General features: G+C 49.7%; 1 long non-coding RNA gene across 1 annotated transcript in view; it reads left to right on the forward strand.

Moving 5' to 3' along the window:
• The first annotated feature begins 7,187 nt into the window (after positions 1–7,187).
• LOC108298677 overlaps positions 7,188–8,873 on the forward strand; it is a 12,010-nt gene continuing 10,324 nt past the window's right edge. Inside the window, exon 1 of the long non-coding RNA XR_005198792.1 lies at positions 7,188–7,197. This is a non-coding gene — a long non-coding RNA (uncharacterized LOC108298677). The remainder of the gene's footprint in view (positions 7,198–8,873) is intronic.

The following is an 8,873-nucleotide window of genomic DNA, read 5'->3' on the forward strand; positions in this document are numbered from 1 at the left end:
GCCACTACACTATAGCCTGGGATTACAGGTGTGTGCCACCAGGCCTGGCGAATTTTTGTATTTTAGTAGAGATAGGGTTTCGCCATGTTAGCCAGGCTGGCCTCCAACTCCTGACCTCAGGTGATCCTCCCACCTCAGCCTCCCAAAGTGCTGGGATTGTGGGTGTGAGCCACTGTGCCCAGCCTGATTTTTGTCAAGTATTTAAAAATATAAAATCAATAAACATGATTGTGCAGCTCATGGGCTATATAAAAACAGGTGGTGGGATCTCTTTCTCCCATGTAGATACTGTATGCCATGGTTCCCAGAGCCCTGGCTAGATGTTTGTTTGTTTGTTTGAGACAGAGTCTCTGTTGGCCAGGCGGGTGGAGTGGCAAGATCTCAGCTCACTGCAACCTCCGCCTCCCTGGTTCAAGCAATTCTCTTGCCTCAGCCTCCCTAGTAGCTGGGATCACAGGCACTACCACACCCAGCTAATTTTTTGTAGTTTTAGTAGAGGTGAGGTTTCACTACATTGGCCAGGTGCTCTCAAGCTCCTGGCCTTAGATGATCCACCTATCTTGGCTTCCCAAAGGGCTGGGATCACAGGCATGAGCCCTGGCTAGGTACATTTAAGGTATAATGGCATATGGAGGCTGAGGTGGGAGGATCACTTGAGGCCAGGAGATCAAGGCTAGCCTGGGTAACATACCAACCAGAGAGATCCTATCTGTACAAAATTTTTTTTTTTAATTAACTGGGCATGTTGGTAGTCCACACCTATAGTACTAACTACTTGGGAGGCTGAGGCAGGAGAACTGCTTGAGGCCAGGAGTTCAAGGTTACAGTGAGCTGTGATCACGCCACTGAATTCCAGCTGTGAGACAGAGAAGACCCTCTTTCTTAAAATTGTAAAAAATGTTTTGTTTTATTGAGACAGAGTCTTGCTACATCACCCAGGCAGGGGTGCAGTGGTGCAATCTCAGTTCATTGCAACCTCCGCCTCCTGGATTCAAATAGTTCTCCAGCCTCAGCCTCCTGAGGAGCTAGGATTACAGGCATGTGCCACTGGGTCTGTCTCATTTTTGAATTTTAATAGACACCGGATTTCACCATGTTGGCCAGGCTGGTCTCCAACTGCTGACCTCAAATGATCCACCCATCTAGGCCTCCTAAAGTGCTGAGATTACAGGTGTGAGCCACTGCGCCTGGCCTTGTGAAAAATGTTAGTGGCATTTTGATTATAATTGAATACTCGAAAAAAAAGAAAAAGAAATGCACATGCCTATGATTGTTTTTGCCAGGACTAGGGGCAAGGACCTTTTCTAATGCCTTCACTTTGTATTGCAGGGCCTTGCAAACAATAGGTGCTTAGCAAGTACAATCGAAGGCACTCAGAGAGTGCATGGTGTGCAGTGCATACATATTATCATTAGGAAGAAAGAGAGGAGAGAGAAAGAATATGGGAAAATTCAGGACAATTGATCAGGTTGACACCATCGTTGCTAAAAATCAGAGACTAGGCCTTATGTGGTGGCTCATGCTTGCAATTTGAGCAATTTAGGAGGCTGAGGCAGGTGGATCACTTGAGGTCAGGAGTTCGAGACCAGCCTGGCCAACATGGCAAAACCTTATCTCTACTGAAAATACAAAAATTAGCCAGGTATGGTGTGGCAGGTGCCTGTAATCCTAGCTACTAAGGAAGCTGAGGCAGGAGAATCGCTTGAATCTGGGATGTGTAAGTTGCAGTTACACATGATTGCACCATTGCCCTCCAGCCTGAGGGACAGAGCAAGACTCCACCTAAAAAAAAAAAAAATCAAAGAAGACCAAGATATCTGCACATAATGCACCGTGTCACTTTCCCTGTGCACTTTTCCTGCCTCTTGGTAGACAGCTCCTAACATCACCATGAGATCCTGGTGAAGGGGGGGGTGGATACTGGGGTGGCTACAGCTTAATGAATCATTTCTCCCCCAGAGAGAGATGCTCATCTTCTGTCAGATTCCCTTGAGTGTTTTTCCAACCCCTGCTGTGGGCGGTTTACCCTCAGAGCACTTCTCCATGCAGCCACCAGGTGGCGCCATCGCTGCTTAAATGAAACAAACTGACCCAAGATTAGAAAATAGTGTTCTCTTTTCTTTGAGCTGGGTGGGGTGGCTCAAACCTGTAATTCCAGCACTTAGGGAGGCTGAGGTGGGTAGATCACTTGAGGCCAGAAGTTCAAGACCAGTCTGGCAACATGGTGAAACCCTGTCTGTACTAAAAATACAAAAATTAGCCAGGCATAGTGACGCACATCTCTAATCCCAGCTACTAGGGAGGCTGAGACAGGAGAATTGGCTGCGAAGCAGAGGTTGCAGTGAGCCAAGATTGTGACGCTGCTCTCCAGCCCGAGTAACAGAGCGAGATGCCATCTCAAAAAAAAAAATAGTATTCCTAAGGACTAAGAGGGGAAACTGAGGCATGCAGACTGGAGTTGGGGTGGGGCTTGGTGAGAGAATGGGTTCAAGTAACCTGTGAAGGACTCTCAGAAAGTCTCAGCAACTTAAAAATCATTTATTTTACCCCGCACTTCCACATTTTCCTGAAATAGAAACCAAAGCTGAGAGAAGGAATATAACTATCCCAAAAGCACCACGTTGGTGGGGAGTAGGGTTCCCAGAGAAAACACAGGACATCCAGTGAAGTGTGAGTTTCGGACTCTCAGTGTATGCCCCAAATAATGCACAAGGCTTAAACTAAAACCTGATTCACTCTTTGTCTTCAAAGGCAACTGTGCATCTGTATGAGGATTTGCTAAGTCTGACAACCCTCATGAGGGTGAAATGAAGATTAGGAAAATACTTAAATGTAATAAGCAAACATGCAAAATGAGGACAACTCTGTTCCCATTTTGTAGACAAGGGAATTGCACATTAGGAAGGTGACTTGCCCCAAGACCACCCTCACAATCATCAGAGTCAGGATTTGAACCCATTCCTGAGTCTAGTGATCTCACTTCACTGTTGTGGCCAGGAACACCCCCCAGTCCTACTCCTGTGTGTGCATGTTCTGTCTTGAATATGACTCTCTCCCCATCCTGTAAGTGGGCCATTCCCCTCCCTGACATTGAAGGAACCCATCTTCAGCAGGCGCCTCCTGAACCAGCAGACCCTCATGAGCCCAGATCCCTGGGACCTGGTGGCTGCCCTTATCACATTCCCCGACTTCCCATCTCAGGATCCAAGTCTGACCCTCTTCAGGATCTGCAGCTGTGTTCCAGGAAAGGGGACCCGATCCAGACCCCGAGGGAGGGTTCTTGGATCTCATGCAAGAAACAATTCAGTGTGAGTCTGTGAAGTGAAAGCACAGTTTTTTTTTGGTTGTTTGGTTGGGTTTTTTGTTTGTTGTTGTTGTTTTTGAGATGGACTCTCACTCTGTTGCCCAGCCTAGATAGAGGGTAGTGGTGTGATCTTGGCTCACTACAACCTACGCCTCCCGGGTTCAAGTGATTTTCCTGCTTCAGCCTCCTGAGTAGCTTGGATCACAGGTGCTTGCCACCACACCTGGCTAATTTGTATATTTCTAGTAGAGATGGGGTTTCACCATGTTGGCCAGGCTGATTCCAAAGTCTTGACCTCAGGTGATCTGCCTGCCTCAGCTTCCCAAAATGCTGGGATTACAGGTGTGAGCCACAGAGCAACTTTATTCTTTCCTGAAAAAGCAAGTTTTTTAGGAAAGTAAAGATAGAATGGTTACTCCATAGAGCAGCCCAGAGGGCGCTGGTGCCCAGTTTTAGGGTTATTTCTCCATGACATGCTGAATGAGGGGTAGATTATCCATGACTCCCCTTTTTTAGATTATATAGGGCAACTTTTTGATGTTGTCATGGCATTTGTAAACTGTCATGGCGCTGGTGGCAATGTAGCAGTGAGGACGACCAGAGGTCACTCTCCTGGCCATCTTGGTTTTGGTGGGTTTTGGACTGGCTTCTTTACTGCAGCCTGTTTTACTGGCAAGGTCTCTGTGACCTGTATCCTGTGCTGACCTCCTGTCTCACCCTGTGACTTAGAATGCCTTCACCACCTGGAAATGCAGCCCAGTAGGTCTCAGCCTCCTTTTAATCAGCTCCAATTCAAGATGGAGTTGCTGTTTTTCACATGCTCTGGCAGCTGGCTCCTTGGGATCTCCTGACATTCTGTCCCCTCTGTCCCCAACTTCTGGGTCCCTCCACTATCACTGTCTTCCTGAGCCTCCTCCCTCTGAATTTCTTCATCACCAAGAAGAGGAATCACGGTCAGGTTCAGCTTTTGGGAAAGGGATGGACCAGGCAGGAAGTAGGGAGGAAGACAAAGGCCCTGGTTTGGGTGATGGGGAGGGGAGAGCTGAGTGGGAGCCGGCAGCTCTGGCTTTGTTCTTGTCTCTGTGAGTTGCCCATTGTGCAGACCTGCCCCACTCCTTCCCCATCGCAGTGGATGGCGGATCCTCTCTCCAGTGTTCAGGCCCCAGGCCCTGGGTCAGACCAACGCCTTTTTCTCCTGCACCCCATCAGACAGCAGGTTTGCTTGACATCACTTTGGAAATGCATCCAGCAGCAAGGCCCTGGCTCACTCCCTACTTCTGCCCCAGCCTCTCTCCACTTACAGCCACAGGAGACCTGTGTGAGCTGAATCCATTATACACTCCTCTGTTCAGACCCACAGCGGCCCCATTTTCCTCGGGCTGAGCCACCAGGCTCGCCCTGAGCTGCCTCATTGCCTCCAGCCTCACCTTCCACCCATCTCCCTCCCTTTCCCACCTACCCCCCTTCCCCATCCTCACACCTGCCTGATGTTCACACATCTCTCCAGGCATCTGCTTTAGCTGTTTCCTCTGCCCCGGACCACCCTCACTCCAGAAGACCCTTGTCCCCTCCAGCACCCCCTGCAGTCAAGGCCACTTCCCTCACCACCGTCCAGCAAGGACATGGCCCGCCCATCCCTCTCCTCCCAACAGTTCCCTTCTTTGGCCTGTCCTGGGTTCATTTTTGCTTTTCCCAACACTTCCCACTTCCTAAACGGCCCTGCAGGAAGCGCCTGGCAGGGGCTGATGGCCTCGCTCTCCTTAGACTGGAAGCTCCACAGCAGCACGGGCCACTCCCTGTGGCAGACTCAGTAACTAGTTAGTGCTGGGCGTGCAGAAGGTGCTGGATCAGTGTTTGAGAACTACGGAAGGAAGGAGGAAGGGGAGGAGTGAAAAGGAGGGAGGGAAGGAAAGAAGGAAAGGGGAGGGAAGGAAAGAGTTGAAAGAGGAAGAGAAGGAATGAGGGAGGGAAGGAAGAAAGGGAGGAGGGAGGGGAAAAAGGAGAGGGAAGAACAAAAGGGCAGGAGAACGGAAGAGAGGAGTAGGGAAGAAAAGAAACTAAGGCAGGACAGAGGGAGGGAGGGAAGGGGGATGGAGGAAAGGAACTTATTTCCTCTCTAGTCCCAACTGTCCCAATACCCATCTGTCACTTGGACTGTTTCTCTAGCCTCCTGCGTGGCCTCCTTCAGGCATGGTGACTCACACCTGTAATCCCAGCACTTTGGGAGGTGGAGGCAGGCAGATCACCTGAGGTCAGGAGTTCCAAAAGAGCCTGGCCAAAATGGCAAAGCGCCATCTCTATTAAGAAATACAAAGATTAGCTGAGCATGGTGGCAGGCACCTATAATCCTAGTTACTCTAGAATCTCAGGCAGGAGAATCACTTGAACACAGGAGGCAAAAGTTACAGTGAGCCAAGATTGTGCTACTGCACTCCAGCCTGGTAACAGAGCAAGACTCCATCTCAAAAAATAAAAAAACCTTCTCCAGGCAGCTGCCTTCTGATGATGCCCCTATCCCTCAGTGAAGTGAAGCACAGGAGACCCCAAACTCCTGCCTGACCCTAAAGTGCCAAGTGACCCTGCCCACGCACTCCTCTGGCCACACTGAGTGTCCTCCAAGTCATGCTGCTCCCTGTGCCTGGGTTTTTGCTGCCCCCTGTCTCAAAGCCTCCCCTCCCTCTTCCCGGCTCTATCCCCCTATCCTCTGCCTGCCCAGCACCCACCTCCTGGTCATTTAATGTTTAGCTCAGGCTGTAATCCCAGCACTTTAGAAAGCAGGGACAAAGGATAACTTGAGTTCAAGAGCTTGAGGCCAACCTGGGCAACATAGTGAGACCGCCCTAAGACCACCAAAAATGTGAAAAAAAAAAAAAAAAAGATATAGCTCAGGCATTACCCACCTCCAGGTAGCCTTCCTGATGGTGCCATCCACAGGTGGGCTCAGGGGCAGCCTCTGTTCTCCAGGCATCAGAAGCTGCCTCCCCCGGTCAGTGGTCCCGGGTCAGCTCCTGCAGGAGTCCAGGCACAGGATGATGGTGGATGGATCAGGACTGAGGGTCAGAGATGCAGAGAGGCAGACGGCTTTGGGATGCACTTGGTGAGATCAGTGGGATTTGCTGCAGGGTGACTGTCAGGGTGTAGGGGAGAATTCTGGACCAGCCGTGTCTTCATCTCTCTCTTCCCTCCAATACCAGGAGAGCAAATGAGGCAGAAGGACTCATGGGCCCTGCTCACCAGCTCCATCCTCAGGAACTCGAGGACCATCAAGTTCTATGGCTGGGAGGGAGCCTTTCTGGACAGAGTACTGGGCATCCGAGGCCAGGAGCTGGGCAACTTGCAGACCTCCAGCCTCCACTTCTCCGTGTCGCTGGTGTCCTTTGAAGCGTCTACATTTCTGGTGATGTCACTCTAGTCTCTATGCCGAGCAGGACTAAGGAAGGAGTGTGGGGGACAGAGGGTGAGGTAGGTGGAGCCTCCCAGATCCTACCACCCTGTCCATCAAAACCCACACATTCTGGATCCTGTTCTCTCAGGGATCCTGCTGTCTTCTGTGTGAACGAATTAATCACATCATTCTGGTGAAGGTGGCAGCGGCTGATGAGGTCTGCTCTTCTGAGAGTTCCAGGCTTCTACATGTGGGGAAGAGGGTTCAGGTGCAGGTGGGCTGCAGAGGTAGAATCCGGGGTCTGAGTGGCTTCCCTGCTGCTGGCCAGCAGATGTCCATAGCCACCCTGTCACTGACGTGATCCTTGTCCTGCCATTCTGTCAATCATTTCCTATGGCTTTCAGAACACTCTTCCTAAAGCACAGCTGTCAGAAGAATTTAAACATGTTGATGCAGAGTCCAGGTGCAGTGACCCACGCCTGTCATCCCAGCTCTTTGGGAGGCTGAGGTGGCTTGAAACCAGGTGGTGGAGATCACAGTGAGCTGAGACTGTACCACTTCACTCCAGCCTGGGTGACAGAGCAAGACTGTCTCAAAAACAAAATAAAACAAAAGGACCACAACGGCACCAACAGCTAGAGCGCTCCAGGGCTGCTCTACCCAGGAGTCCCCAGGCTCAGCCCTCATGTCTATCACCTTCACAGAGAGGCCTTTCCTGACCACCTTCACCACCACCGCATCACCCCTGCTCGTGCTAATGCACTCTACACCTGCACCTGAATTTCTCTTTACTTTTTTATTTTTGAAGACAACAGAGTCTTGCTGTGTTCCCCAGGCTGGAGTGCAGTGATGCCATGTCAGCTCACTGCAACCTCCACCTCCCAAGGTCAAGCAATCCTCCCACCTCAGCGTCCTGAGTAGCTAGGATCACAGGCAGGTGCCACCACGCCTGGCTTTTTTTTTTTTTTGTACTTTTAATAGAGATGGCATTTCACCATGTTGGCCAGGCTGGTCTTGAACTCCTAACTTCAAGGGATCCGTCCACCTCAGCTTCCCAAAGTGCTGGGATTACAGGTGTGAGCCACCGCGCCTGCCCGTACCTGCTTTAGTATTTATTCTTCATAGCGCTCTCCACCTGATGTGCTGTCTGTGTTAATGGTTTGTTTATGGATCGCCTGTCTCTTTCCCCTTCATTAGAATGATGGATCCATTAAGAGAGCAGCAACTTTGTTTTGCTTATTGCTGTTTCCCCAGAGCCTGGAACCCTGCCGGATGTGTGATAGCCAGGCAGTAGTTATTCATAGAATGAATGAATGTAAGAATGAATAAATGGCCAGGTGCTGTGGCTCATGCCTGTAATCCCAGCACTTTGGGAGGCCGAGGTGGGTGGATTGCTTGAGGTCAGGAGTTCGAGACCTGCCTGGACAACATGGTGAAACCCCATCTCTACTAAAAATACAAAAGTTAGCTAGGAATGGTGGTGCACACCTGTAATCTCAGCTACTTGGGAGGCTGAGGGAGGAGAATTGCCTGCACCCAGGAGGTGGAAGTTGCAGTGAGTCGAGGTCATGCCACTGCACTCTAGCCTGGCAGAAAGAGAGAGACTGTCTCAGAAATAAATAAAAATAATTAAAAAAAAAGAATGAATGAAAACAAGAAGGCCTAGATAGAAGGAATAACTTGCAGTAATCAATAGTGCACAAGGAAAATTACAGTGAATGAGTTTTTATTTGAATATTTCAAGATAGCTAAAAGAGAAGAATTTTTGTGTTCCCCCCTCAAAAAAGATAAATATTAGAGGTGATGACTGTCTCAGTTACCCAGATTTAATCATTACATATTGTCTACAGCTGGGGTCACAACCCTCCTGGCCACAGATCAGTACCAGTCTGTAGCCTGTTTTTGTTTTTCTTTTTGTTTTCATTGAGACAGAGTCTCACTCTGTGCAGCGGTGCGATCTCAGATAAATATAACCTCCAACTCCGAGGTTGAAGCAATTCTCCTGCTTCAGCCTACTGAGTAGCTGGGATTACAGGCATGTACCACCAGACCTGGCTAATTTTTGTATTTTTAGTAGAGAAAGGGTTTCACCATGTTGGCCAGGCTCGTCCCAAACTCTTTACCTCAGGTGATTCACCCTCCTCATTCTCCCAAAGTGCTGGGATTACAAGTGTGAGCCATTGC

The sequence above is a fragment of the Cebus imitator genome, unplaced genomic scaffold (genome assembly GCF_001604975.1).
Source record: "Cebus imitator isolate Cc_AM_T3 unplaced genomic scaffold, Cebus_imitator-1.0 Scaffold1036, whole genome shotgun sequence".
NCBI classification, from domain to species: domain Eukaryota; kingdom Metazoa; phylum Chordata; class Mammalia; order Primates; family Cebidae; genus Cebus; species Cebus imitator.